General features: G+C 46.4%; 1 pseudogene; it reads left to right on the top strand.

The window, feature by feature from the left end:
- The first annotated feature begins 833 nt into the window (after window positions 1-833).
- Window positions 834-2,031, top strand: LOC149326271 (uncharacterized; annotated as a pseudogene).
- Window positions 2,032-14,525: the final 12,494 nt, after the last annotated feature.

Here is a 14,525-nt window from a genome sequence, read left to right as displayed (position 1 = left end):
TCGATGTTCTTGCTTATTATTTTCTCCGTACCAAGAAACACAGCATAACAGTCGGCTGTAAAAACTGATGCACACTGAGGAAGCCTTACTATTTTTTCCCAGTTCCCTTCCACTACTGCACTTCCAACATAACCTGTAGTTTTCGATCCGTCTGTGTAGAACTCGGTGTAGCTATCATATTTTTCCTTTAGTGTAAGGAACTCTTGTATGATGTGTTCTGGTGGAGTTTCTCATTTGTTGAACTGTGTAAGAATTATATCACAGACCGATGGAAAACTGTACCAAGGGGCAAATGCGTCGCAACGTTCTGCAACATTTGGTAGTGTTTCTGATAAGTCAAGTTCACGGCAGATCTCCTCAAACCGCATTAGCAAAGGCCTGGTTGCTTGGGGCTTATTTGTAAATATTATTCGAGAAGGGCATGTTGTGACGATTGAATAACACACGTGTTTTGTTCGCGACCTAATTCTAAGAATGTATGAACATGTAAGTGCTTTTCTTCTATCTTCTAGTGATGGCTCATTTGCTTCAACATAAAGGCTCATTACCGGAGACGTTCGGTATGCTCCACAAGAAAGGCGGACACCTAGATTATGAACTGGATGTAATTTTTTTAGATAGAGCCGGACACTATACTCCCATGGTCTAGACATGAGCGCACTAGAGAACGGTAGATATGAAGGAGGCATGCTCTGTCAGGTCCCCAGCGTTTCCTTGAGAGTACTTTAAGGATATTCATTGCACGGGAGGCCTTTACTTTCAAGTTGTTTATGTGCGGCAGAAATGTAAGTTTTTTATCAATGTAAGTAAGTGGGATCGGTGGCACTACTAGCATGCGGTGCGCTAAACCTTTCGTCTTCATTGTGCAGCTCGCCCTTGGACTGATTCTTCATGGTACTGCCAGCGGCATCGAACCTTCCGAGATAGCCTGGGTGACCTCGCCGGCGAACGGAACTCGTTTCCATGCGTGCGATTCCCTGACGTCAGCGGAATTTCTTCGACCACATCATCCGGGAGCAACAACGTGCGAGCACATTTCTACGCATGATCTGCTGGGAGCACCACCACATGAATGGGCTACATATACCCTTCCCAGGAATTGCATCGGCAGTGGGCTCAGCGGCACTACTAGCATGCGGTGCGCTAATCCTTTCGTCTTCATTGTGCAGGTGAGCAGGCGTTTTTGCAAACGCTTCCGCTCTAGCGACCGTTTCTTGGTAGTGCTGCCGTGTCCGCAGCTGTGTCTTGAAGTGTTTGATGTTGCTGTATTTCTGTGCAAAATCCTCCTGTTGTCAGGGGACGTCGAAACAAATCCAGGCCCTGAAATGGCACAAATCGCTAAACAACTGAAGGATATTGCGGAAGATATTAAAGAAATAAAGGAAAAACGGCTGACAGACATAGAAAACAAGTTAGATGCCATAACACTTCTAGACACTAAAGTGCAGTCTTGTCAAACTGAGATTTCTCGCATGAATCACGTAATAGAAATACTGGAAAAAAAAATAGATGATCTTGAGAACAGAAGCAGGAGATCCAACTTAATTGTTTATGGACTACCAGAAGATGAAGAAGAATCAACCGAAACTCTGGAGCAGGCTGCCAACAAAAGTATCATTCAAGATACCCTAAAGCTCGATCCAGTTGCCTTTGAACGTATTCACCGGTTAGGCAGGCCGCAGGCTAATAAGAATAGACCGGTAATTTTTAAACTACTGGATGCCCGTAACAAGTCGGCAATACTGAAGCAAGGTTTTAAACTTAAAGACACGAAATATGCCATTGGGGGAGATTTCTCTCCGAGAATTCCAGAAATCAGAAAAAAACTGTGGAACAGTGCCAAAGAAAATCGACAAAAAGGGGAAAAAGTTTCGCTTGCCTTCGAGAAATTATTTTTACACAGCTGTGTCTTTGTTTGGGATGACGAAACGAACGACAAAGTTCCGCTGAAAAAAAAACGAAGAGCAGGAGGAGACAGTCGAAAAAAGGAGCCCACCAACGACACGGGGAAGAGCGCGATTAAAGCGTTGACCATCATAAATGTAAACGCAAGGAGCATAGTAAACAAAGTAGAATATTTAGAAAACCTATTAATTGATCGGGAACCTGATATTGTCGCCGTCATGGAGACTTGGCTTTCACCAGAAATTTCGAGTCATGAAATCGCACCACCCAACTACTCAGTCATTCGGAAAGACCGAGACTCCCGTGGCGGTGGTGTGGCTCTCTTGATAAAGAAAACCCAGCCGTTTGCTACGCTCCCAGATGTGTCAGGTGCTGAAAGCGTATTCTGCAGACTTCTCTGCAACAATACTACTGTCTGTTTAGGCTGTCTGTATAGGAGCCCCTCTTCAGGAGATGAGCGCATTTCTGTCATTCATGACTTCCTTCAACAATATGCTTGCAGCACTAGAATGATTCTCATGGGTGACTTTAACCTTCCGGACACGGACTGGATAACTATGCAACACACATCATCATCTTCAGAAGCTCTTTTTGACTTAATGCTCTCCTTTAATCTCCACCAAATTATCCTAGAACCAACGCGCAGGCAAGGATCAGCAAACAATATCCTCGATCTTATACTAATCAGTGATCACTTTCCAGTACACCAAGCGCAGACAGAAATCATCGAAGGCATCTCTGATCACAACATACCATTATGTTTGTTACCTCTAAACTGCTCAATAAAAAAACGATCTGATGTAAAGACAACACTGAACTTCGATAAGGCTGATGATGCCAGCATATTAACCTACCTCGCACATGAATTTGAAGCATTCATTGAAATGGTCTCCGACCCCTTAATCAATATTAACCGGGTTTGGCTTCATTTTAAGACAATGGTTTCACACTGCATAACTAATCATGTTCCACTAAAAACCAAGCGTCCACAAAGAAACAGTCCATGGGTAACAAGGGATGTCATCCACGCTAAACGTCATGTGAAAAGGTTGCGCATTTCTATCAAAAATCATGGTTCATGTCCTTCTGAAACTACAAAACTAGCGTGCGGAATCGCGAAGTTCAGAGAGATAGGCAAACAGGCCAATAAACACTATTTTAATGTAACGCTGCCTAACTTTCTGACAAACAACCCGCATAGATTTTGGAACTATTTGCGCCCAACTAAAACCCGTTACCCGACTTGTCTCCTGGGGATAGAGCTAACAATGCTAATGCGTACAATACGTTTTTTCACTCAAGTTTCACAAAAGATGACGGTAATCTCCCGGACTTTTACGGCAATCAAACATCACACATTGACCCTTTAATCATATCAGATGCGGGCTTTTTTAATCTATTACTAACGCTTGACCCTAAAAAATCACCCGGACCAGACAATATCCCAAACGATTTCTTGAAACGATACGCAGAATGGTGCAGCAGATACTTGGGTCTGATATTTCGTAAATCTCTCTCGTCATCAACTTTACCCGATGACTGGAAGAAGGCAAAGATTACACCAATACACAAAACAGGAGACACCACATTACCATCGAATTATAGACCAATATCTCTCACCAGCACGGCTTGCAAGATGCTCGAGCATATCATCCTTAAACACCTAACAAACTTTCTTGATACTTACAATCTGTTATCGTCAAACCAACATGGATTCCTCCATGGGCTATCAACCGTCACACAGCTTACAGAGGTTGTGCATGACCTTGCATTCGCCATCAATAACTGTAGCCAGACTGACATTATATTATTGGACTTTTCTAAAGAATTCGATCGCGTCTGTCACAACAAATTAATAGCAAAGTTACGGGGTGCCATCGGGGATGGGGAAATTTTAGATTGGATTTCAGATTACTTATCAAACCGGACACAATTCGTACTTTTTCAGAACATGGAATCTGCGACAGTACCCGTCATATTAGGTGTACCTCAAGGATCCGTGTTGGGGCCACTGTTATTTTTAATTTTCATCAACGACATAACCAACAATATCGATTTGAACATCAAACTCTTCGCCGATGACTGCATTATCTATAAAACAATTAACAGCTACGAAGACCACATTTCACTCAGCGATTCATTGAACAAAATAACCGAACGGTGCAAAACATGGCAAATGACGGTAAACACGACTAAATCTGTTTGCATGACGGTAACAAGAAAAAAGCAACCTTATGATTTTCCGTACTTTGTTAATGGCAGAATACTGATGAAAGTTCACCAGCATAAGAACTTAGGCATCACACTAAGTTCTGACCTCAGATGGGACGCGCACATTGCTAGCATAACCTCGAAAGCATTACGCAAACTATTTTTTCTTCGAAGATGTCTGCGCCTTGCACCCACATCGACAAAGCTTCTCGCATATACTACTTTCGTTCGACCAGTTTTAGAATATGCTAACACAGTTTGGTTCCCCCATTCAGTAACTAATGTAACAAAACTAGTAAAATTACAGCGTAAAGCATTGCGATTTATACATAACAAATATAAGCGCACAGATTCACCAACTAACCTCGCGGCTATTTCGGGTTTAGCGACGCTATCATCAAGAGCGCAACAAGCACGACTAAAATTTTTATTGAACCTGATGCACAACTACTACAAGATAGACCTATCAATATACATATCTGTCTCGCAATCACGCCCGTCGAGGCATAAACACGCACCCGCGATAACAGAATACTCATGCCATAACGACACGTTCATATATTCGTACTTTCCCCTCGTGATCAGAGAATGAAATCGCCTTGATCCCTCAATCATAACTGCAACCACATTATCTCAGTTCACGTCACGGATAGAATCCTTATCAATGAACTAATAATGCAGTTTCACTGGCATACCTAACCGCCTCTCATCACTTCATTACTTTGCTAATTAATCGTGAAGAAAGTCTCTCTTTTTTTTCTGCTGCTGTGTTCCCATGTGCTCTAATTGAATTCCTTATGGCAATGCTCCACCCGACTTCTAGACATGTATTTTTCTTTTTCCTTGCTAATGTTTACCTTTTCTTTTATTTTGCTTGTTCCTTTTTGTTCACCTGTGTTTGATTTGTATTGACTTTTATTTTTATTGAATTCCAGAGTGCACTGCTCAAATTTTTATCATGTTTGTCATTTTTGTTCGCCCACCTGCTATGGTACCTGCCGGGACTGGCAGTATTGTAAATAAATAAATAAATAAATGTTATTCGTAAAAATTGATGTTCTTGTTTTACCGGTAGTGTGGCTCCATTTAGGTGTAAGTTCGGATTGATCTGCAAGCCTCTTTTAAGCGAGAAAGCAACAGCTACTGTTTTCTGTGGAGAGAACTTGAACCCATTTTTGTCTGCCCAGATTGCTAGCGTGTTTAATATGAGTTGTACATGCCTCTCACACGTTGACAGGCTGGAGGACGTGCAAGCAATCTTAAGGTCGTCGACATACACGGAATACATAATGAGTTAGGAATTATTTTCGCTATGGAATTCATTTTCACGACAAAAAGAGTGGTACTTAGGATACAGCCCTGCGGTACCCCATTCTCCTGGACAAAGCTCCTCGAAAGTGTTGCACCCAAGCGCACCTGAAAAGACCGGTCTGACAGGAAATCCTTCAGGAAGTTTAACATCCTACCCCGGATGCCAAGATCTGCTAAGTCGCGTAGAATCCCATATCTCCATGTGGTATCGTATGCCTTCTCCATGTCAAAGAAGACTGCCAGACAGTGTTGTTGGTGTATGAACGCCTCTCGGACTGTGTTGTCTAAGCGGACGAGATGGTCAGTTGTCGTACATCCTTTTTTAAATCCGTACTGGCGGATGTCAAGGAGTTCACGTGATTCAAGAATGAACATTAGCCTGACGTTGAGCACACTTTCAAATGACTTTGCTAAACAACTTGTAAGAGCTATGGGCCTATAACTATTAGGAGAGGTGGGCGGCTTTCCAGGTTTTAAGAACGGCACGATACTTGCTTTTTTCCAAGCCTCCGGCATCTTTCCGGACATCCATATTTTGTTGAAAAATTGCGAAAGTGCCCCTACTGCAGCTTCGGACAGGTGGGCAAGCATTTCATAATGTACATCAGCCGCGCCAGGTGCTGTCTGTTTACCGGAGGACAGTACGGTTTGGATGTCCTGAATCGTAAATAATGTATTGTATCTTTCATTTGCACTGCCAGTCGTTGAAGTTTCTGCTTTTCAGTTGTGTTTTTGTGTTTTAAGAATGACTGTGTATAGTGTGAAGAGCTTGAAACGTCAGAGAAATGTTGTCCTAGTATGTCAGCCTGTTCAACTCTGTGAGCCATGGCCGAATCTCTGACAATTGAAACATCTTCGTGGGTTGGGCATATATGGTCTTACATTTATTTTCAGGTAACCAGCTTCAGTGCTTTCAGGCAGTGTGCTGGTATTGAAAGTGATGATCAGGCGCTTCGTGTCTATTTCCTTGTTATCCTTCCGGATCTTTATGCGCTGAACATTTATGACATCTTGGTTAGTAAGGCCCTCAAGCATTTCTTTCTCATAGAGGTGGATAAAGTCGATTTCAGATATGACGCCTCGGACAGTGTTTAAAGATCGATGTGAAGTGACAGAGACCGGGATTTCCCCAATGGACGCAAGGTTTGAGAGTTTAGAGTGTTGGACAGTGTCACGTAGTTCGAGCAGTAAGTCACCGCTGGCCATTTTGGATAGCTTGCACCCAAGGCCTAAGGTATCTGTAAGGCACTTTGCTACCAGGAACGGGGATATCAGTCTTGCTTGTTTTCCTTCTGCTTCGCTATGGACAACATGAAATTTTGGGAAAGATAGCTTTCTTTTCTGAAAAAAATTGATCTGCATCATTCCGCCCTCTTTTGAGAGAGCGATCTGGTTTGGAAAAAGGGGGAGCCATAAAAAATTCATGTTTTTCGGTCATGGTGCCAGCCACCCACCATGGAGCCCAACAAGGGGACAGGACAGGAACTTACAAGCAAGCCCTGCCCACGCCAGCTGTACACCCCAACTATAACCAAATATGACGCAACTCAGGGTAGTTGGCCACACAAGGTTAACCCTAGCCGCCTATGAAGAGTGAAAAAAAAAACCAAGAAGGGAGGAGGAGACCGGAGAGTTGTAAGAAAGAGATAGGAAAGTGAAAGATAGAGGGGAGGATAGGAAAAGGCGACTGCCGATTTCCCCCGGTCGGGTCAGGCCGGAGGTGCCGTCTACAGGAAGCTGGGGCCAAAGTGGTGTGTTGCATCCGCCGAGGGGCCTTGAGGGTCCAAACGCTCGGCATCGGCTCAACCACCAGGATTCCCTTTTCCCCGGACACGGCGATGCCACGCACGGCTAAGCGTGGGTGCTCGGGTCCATGGTGGCACACTGCTCACCATCATCCCCCTGCGGGTACCCGTGGTGTCGCAACTCACTATCGTCTGCATGAATCAGACGCCCCTGCGGGGAGGAGTGATAACTGGCCAGTTTCTATGAGGCCAGTTTCTATCCTCACCTGCAGTCACTCACCCGCTGCAAGAGCTCATAGAATTGCTATCCCTACAGCTGCTGTGAGCATAAAGCGAAGCGAGCAACCAAAAAAATTGCAATTTTTTTTTTCGTGTGAACCACGGCAGCAGGAGCATGGTTGGTGGGCCCTAGAAGATGCCAGGAGACGAAACGCACAGCCTTCCGAAACCGTTAGCAGCAAGAGCAGACAGAGCTATTGGCAGAATGCATGAGCAGGCCGAAGCGAGTGATTAAGAGCGTTTAATAGGCACTCATATTATACAATACAATGTACAACGCACCTAAAGAACGTCACCGCATGCTGAACCTCGTTATTAACGGCTGCGTTAAAAAAATGCCATCAAATACGGGGATTTCAATTTTTGTATATTGGTTGCATTTAATTAGTCCAACAAGAGGCGGTGTGATAGGTGCACAGACCTTAACCTTGTTAAGCATTCGCGATAATTTTTTTTTTGGTTAAAATTATTGTTCAAACGTAGTGTTTCACGACCGCATATCTTCAAAGCGATCGTCACTGCGGCTGATTTGTATGCTGGCAGAGGTTGAAAAAAATAAGCGCAGGTGTGGGCGGTCACAGATTCTCGAATTGAACACTACATGGCTCTTCTGGTGTATCCTGGAGGAAGTACAGAAGTCTACATCGTCATAACTTGAAAGTAAACGCAGGCTGCTAGCGGACAAAGGGAATGACACTGCGGCTGCAGGCAAGATTCGCGCTATCGAAGTGGTAGTTAGGTTAAAGCATTACATGAAATTGGGAAAAAGAAAAAAAAAGTGCTGTGTGAACCAGGGGTGAGAAATGCTTTCCCCACAACCCGCAAGCCCCTGCAGTAAGGAAAGCTGAGCACTTGCTTGGAGAATGTAAGCCTTAGCCTGGAGGAATGCTTATTGGCCCAAAACAAAGTGTGCTTATTCGAAGAGATTATTATCCAAAATGATAAAAGTGTGTTGATTATCAGGAGAAAGCAAAAAACATATAAGCCAACTTTTGGAAACAAATAAACACCAGTCACGTTGAAATGTGGCTGCAGATAACAACGAAGACACTGCATTTTAGCCCTTGGTTTCTGGGGCCGATTCTTCCATGCAGCATAGGGAACCAAAGCTGAAGTTTGCCGCGTCGATTGCAGGGCCGTAACACACAGCACAGCGAGAGGAGCAAGCAGTTTTGGGGGCGCTCTTTGTGCTATTCCGCGCCAGCTTCCTGAGCTTATTGGCATGAGCTTCCGCGCTCTGTCGAAGCCACACGTGGTGCGTGTTTATGTCTGCAGAAGCGAGGCAAATGGTGCTCACAATGAAACACGGGCTTCTAGTCATTCAGAATGTGCGCTCGCATTTGTAGCGGCCCAAGCTACTGACGGCAGCAGTTTTTAGGCACCTAGTGGAATAACTGCCGTGCCACATGGGCAGCGCAGGTTCCCTATAAGGGCGCATGCTGTTGGACGTGGACGCGCCGATGTCGCTTTTCACAAAGTAAGCGGTGTGGCAGTGTTGAAACAGTTGCTGAGAGTCAGCATGGACGAGGCCTGGCCGATTTCTGCGCTCGTATAGGCTGCTTGGGCGAACCAATCTTCGGTCCTCGGTGGCCTAACCGCAAGGTACGCGCCTGGAGCCTCCTCAGCAGCTCTCCGACGCTCCGTTCAAGACGCACAGGCTGATACTGGCGCTTCTCTACGGCCTCCTCGCAAAAAGGACCCGGTAAGCACTCTGGGCGTTGCTGCCGGAGGACCACGATGAGTTGGCCGTGGGTGCTGCCCTCTCTACACGCCGGCCTTTCCCCCATGCATCGCTTTGCCTAAAATGCAACGCCAGTAAGCTGTCACGGAGCTATCGACGAGGTTTTCATGCTTTGCGTCCAAGGTAGACGGTGGACACTCGCTACTCCACCAAGATTTGCAGTACACACTTGCACTGAGAGTCGTCGGCTCCGGGAACCATGCCGAGCAGCCCATGTGCGCCGCTTGTCATAAGTGCAAGGAGCCACTGACCTTAATGTAACCAAGAAATTTCTCCAAGAAATATTCACTCCTCGGTAGCGTACTTGCACTCGCACCACGTTCATAATGCGGGCCAGCTATGGACTGCAATGCCTGGCTATCGATGAGGTCATGGTGTCGGCACTTTACACCTACGGCACGAGGTGATAAATGCGTCACGGCTCGTCTTAAAGCGACAATATAAGGAAGTGTCAAACTAAGAACGACGAATAGGTTATTCCTTGCGAACACAACCGCCTTTTTTTTTTTGTGCGAGGAAAGGTGGGTGTCTTGATAAAGAAAATCGATAATGAAGGCCATAAAACCCATCTACTCTCAAAGCGTCCATGAAAAATGAGCACAGATGAGACTTTCCAATGACGCGTCTAGAATCGAGCTCTCCAACCAATCACAGGCGCCATTTTCAAAGGCTGTAACCGACACCAGGAAGCGAAAATAGCCCACCGGCACAGTAAGCCCGCACGGCGGCAAGGTACAAATGTACGCCGCCCCATCCACCCTACATCCCACCAAGCCCGAAAGGCAGTGCTGTCTCATCCATTCTTTCTTGTATATCTTCTTCACAACATGACATACACAATGTGAAAGCGACTAAGAAAAAAAGCCATTTCATTCTGGCTTGAAGACATCTTGGTCCCTTGGGCGATGACGGCAACGAAGAAACACAGATAAAAAAAAAGCGTGACGCTTTTACAAATGGCTCGAAGAGAAGGGTCCAAAGTATGATTCAGTTAGCACTGAGCTCCCCGCAAATACGTTTCTAATGCAGCGCTGCAGACTGTGGTGGTAATGCGCTGTATTTATGAAGCGCCTCTTGCGTATTAATAACATGTGAGTAAATAATTAAAACCGTGCAAAAGCAGGCTTAATAAAATCCTGCGTCACAGGAGTCTGTGTCTCGTTGCAACACTCGTGTCAGGCAGAGATAGCCTCTGTGCGTGAAAAAAAAGAACTTCATGGAGTTATCGAGGGCAGCCGCAGACTGCAGAAATGCTGATCGCGCTCGCGCCCGTATAAATCGGAGGCGACGACGTACGCGTCTGGCTTTCGAATTCTTGTGTGCTGCTGTAGAGTGCACACGCAAGCTCCAGGGATCCTGAAAGTAATACGAGCAGCAGTCTCACTCTAACGTATTTCATTCAACGCCACATCTGAGAGAAAAATTTTCCTCGCATTGCTTACCAAGCAGCGCGCTGTGGTGTCGATTACAGAGCGTTTTTGACTACCAACAGAAAAAGTACGATCCCACAGGACACCTGTTATTGACTCAGCTGTTATCGTTACAATTTCTACGTTTACTGATTGCTTCCTACGGACAGAATCATTGAAGTATCGCGGAGCTGTAGACTGACGCCTGCTGGTATGAACTTGATCAACGCACACCCCCTGATTGAACGTTTTACTCGCGGACGCACGTGCCCAGTTAACAGCTGCATATCGCATCTGTGCGCTACGGATTCTCCGTAGAGAACGAGCACTCGAATGGAAGGCGCTATAATCCGGTCTACGTGTCTGCGCCTTACCTGCTGCAAGCGTGTGACCCGCACTGGCAAACATTTATGAGCGAAATGAGAAGTGATGGTGCATGCATGTAGTACTTCTTACAGGAAATCTTCAAAATTTTGCAAAATCTTGGATTTTTCGGATGGAATAATATATTTGCTCTTCCATTGCGCCGAAAGCATTCAAGACAACGCGCTCGAATCGTGCTTCGCGGTTTGATGACACGCATGCATGGGGGTGTCTGCGTTGGCGCGTGCTAAAAAATAAAAACAAACAGACACTTTGCAGCTTCATAACGCCCTCAGCGTAAGTCCCGCAGCCTGCAGCATTGAATGAACAACTTTTGCGCCGCTATTTCGGCCCGTGCTAGGTTCTTCCTCGGCTAGGTGAACTGGGCTATGACGTCGTCCGTGAAGAAATCGCTGCATCCCAGCGACGCCGTGTACGACCAGAAGTCGCCCAAGTCGTCCATCTAAAGCCATATTATGCGCGCTAAAGGACGCTGTATTTCCACTACCGGTGTTTACTGTGCACAGTCTGTTTCATTTGTTTCCAGTCCCTTATTTCTTTTAAAGCATCGGGTAAATGTTTCTGTAAGAGGGGTGTAATGCCGCAGATCTTTGTACTGTTTGTTTGTTCACTCTTGAAAGTTGCCGGCGCTTTGTTTGTGATGCAAGAAGCGACCAGATTTAACTCCATTTAACGCATCCAGGCGGAGCCTATTCCATATTGTTCCAACCTCTTGCGGTAACTCTGCACGCCGTATTTCCAATGTTTGCTATCAGCTCTAAATTGAGCACGGCCGACAGTGAAGGGCATTTGTGTTCGACGACTGTAAAGCATGTTTGTTGCTTTTTCCACCGACGAGTCATTCATTTCATTGTAGGCGCAGGTCAGCCCAATGGCAGTTTCTTTTGAAAGCCTTCCTTGGCTATCTTCCTCACTGTCTGGACTGCCGTCCCCGATACGTGAGATATAGATAAATCTGGTCGCGTCATGCATCACAAACAAAACAATAAAGCCGCACGCCGGCAGCTTTAAAGAATGAACAAACAAAGTGTACAAAGATTCGCGCAATCAGACAGCTGACCAGCCGACGTGAGGCAGAATCAGACACTTGACGGGGCGAAATTCTACGCCCTTCCAAAATCAAGATATTACTCATCCTTGAAGTGAATGCACAAGGCATTGGACATCTAAGCAATTTTTGCGAGTCTGCTGTAATGGCAGGCACTGCATTCACTCGGCACTGTTTTGTTAAACGATCCACTACAGCCTAAGCTATTCTGCTGCCGGCCTCTACGTGTAGTCTGTGTATGGGAATTTTCTTTAATTTCCTGCCTTTTTCGCAACTCTTTTCTGTTTTCATCTCACAGCTGTTGCTCTTTCCATCGGCCTCATTTAATGGAGCTCGTTTCATCGCGCGTGGGAATGAGGTTTTGAGTGTCGTTGTACGTCAGACCGAAGAGAGCTTCCTCTTTTATAGTCAGAATGTGTTGTTAAAGCAGCTTTTGTTGGTTACCCACTGTGCAGAGTGGGTCAACGACGTTCGCAAGACTTTGAATGCGGCACCTGCTTCTCATTTTCTCTCCATTTATTTCCTGTGGAAATAAATTTCCATTTATAAGAAATTTATAATAAATAAATTTGCATTTATTTCCTGTGGCTCCTGCGGAAAGACCTAACGCTTTGTGCCACCGGCGCTGCTTTGTGCTTTTATTCTGCGCACTAGTGAGCATTCAGCGTTTGAATTATGTGCAGCCCTCCAGTTTTTTTTTTTTTTTATGATAGCGGGGGATCGCCTAAACCTGGCGCTGAGGCAGCGGATGGCGAAGACGCGGGAAGGGGGTGAGAGCTGGCCCTTACACAGATACTTAGTGAGCTTAAATACACGTTCATTCAATCTGGTGCATACAACGTTCAGATAAAAAACTGACTTTTGGTTGGGGTTTGTCACTCACTATAACAAATTGACCACCGCGTTTGAATTAAAGCACATTACAGGATTTCAATTGAACTCGCTCGATACGTTATATTCAGTTGAAATGGGATATGTACTGAGTCTCTTCACTCAATCACTTATGAATCCCTTCACTGAGTCCCTTCGACAGCCTAAATGCCGGTAAGAATACGTTACCAAAGCGCTGGAATGTGTTTCGTTGGTTACAACTAATAGAATTGAAAGGGGGTTCGCGTACTAGTGACCTCAGCTATACAGTTCACCAAACAGCTGAGCGGACGGCAGCAAAATCACAGTCAGTCTACACAGCCAGAGAGCTGGAGCCGCGCGCCGGCACACTTCGTCGTCAACTTCTTCGTCTGCCATCGAGGCAACCTGAGGCGCATTCATAATAGTTCAGGCGCGTTCATTGTAATTCACTACAATGGCCCCGGGATGAAAGAGGAGCCATCCTGGCGACCTATGGTGCTGGCAAGAGGAGCGGGTCGTAATAAGTCTTGAGGCGACTGACATGGACAAGCTCACGGCCGCGACGACGCAAGTCCGAAGAGGGTGTAAGCGGCTCTACAATATAATTAACAGGGGATGTTGATTCGACGACGCGGTAAGGGCCATGATGTTCTCTGCGAAATTTCGAAGACTGTCCTGGTGTAGTCGAGGGGACCCAAAGCCAAACTAATGAACCTGGAGAGAAAGCGTGCGCGGTTTGATGGGCATCGTGTTCATGCTTTCGGCGACTTGGGAGTCCGAGGTGAAAGAACGGGCCAGTTGGCGACATTCCTCGGCGTGCTTGGCGAGTTCGGAAAGGGGCGTGCATTCGGAGGCGTCCGGAGTGTACGGCAAAACCGTATCCATTGTGGAGGACGGCTCACGGCCATACAACAGGTAGAAGGGGGAAAATCCGGTGGTTGACTGGGTGGCGGTATTGTATGCGTACGTCACAAAAGGCAGCACAGTGTCCCAGTTACACTGATCTGACGAGACGTACATGGTGAGCATATCGCCGAGAGTGCGATTAAAGCGCTCAGTCAGCCCGTTAGTTTGAGGGTGGTAGGCAGTGGTGGTCCGATGAATGATGCGACACTCTCTGAGGAGGGCTTCCACCACGTCCGAAAGAAAGACACGGCCTCGATCACTGAGCAACTCGCGCGGCGCACCATGGCGGAGAACAAAATTGTGCAGCAGGAAGTGGGCAACATCACGAGCAGTGGCAGCGGGTAGTGCGGCGGTCTCTGCATATCGGGTTAGGTGGTCGACGCCAACAATTATCCAGCGGTTCCCAGATAACGTGTAGGGCAGCGGGCCGTAGAGGTCGACGCCAACACGATCGAATGGGCGAGCCGGGCACGGCAATGGCTGCAAGGGGCCGCTCGTACGGGGCGCGGGAGACTTGCGTCGCTGACAGGCGATGCAGGAGCGGACGTATTGGCGAATGTACCCGTACATGCCCCGCCAATAATAACGCTGAGATATTCTTTGAAACGTCTTCAACACACCGGCGTGGGCACATTGTGGGTCAGCGTGAAACGAGGCACAGATCTCAGAACGTAAATGGCGAGGTATCGCGAGGAGCCACCGTCGACCATCTTGCGTGTAGTTACGGCGGTAGA

The sequence above is a fragment of the Amblyomma mixtum genome, chromosome 10 (genome assembly GCF_055824585.1).
Source record: "Amblyomma mixtum isolate Tamu chromosome 10, ASM5582458v1, whole genome shotgun sequence".
Lineage (NCBI taxonomy): Eukaryota > Metazoa > Arthropoda > Arachnida > Ixodida > Ixodidae > Amblyomma > Amblyomma mixtum.
The sequence above is the reverse complement of the archived record's forward strand: the minus strand, read 5'-3'. Positions and strand labels throughout refer to the sequence as shown.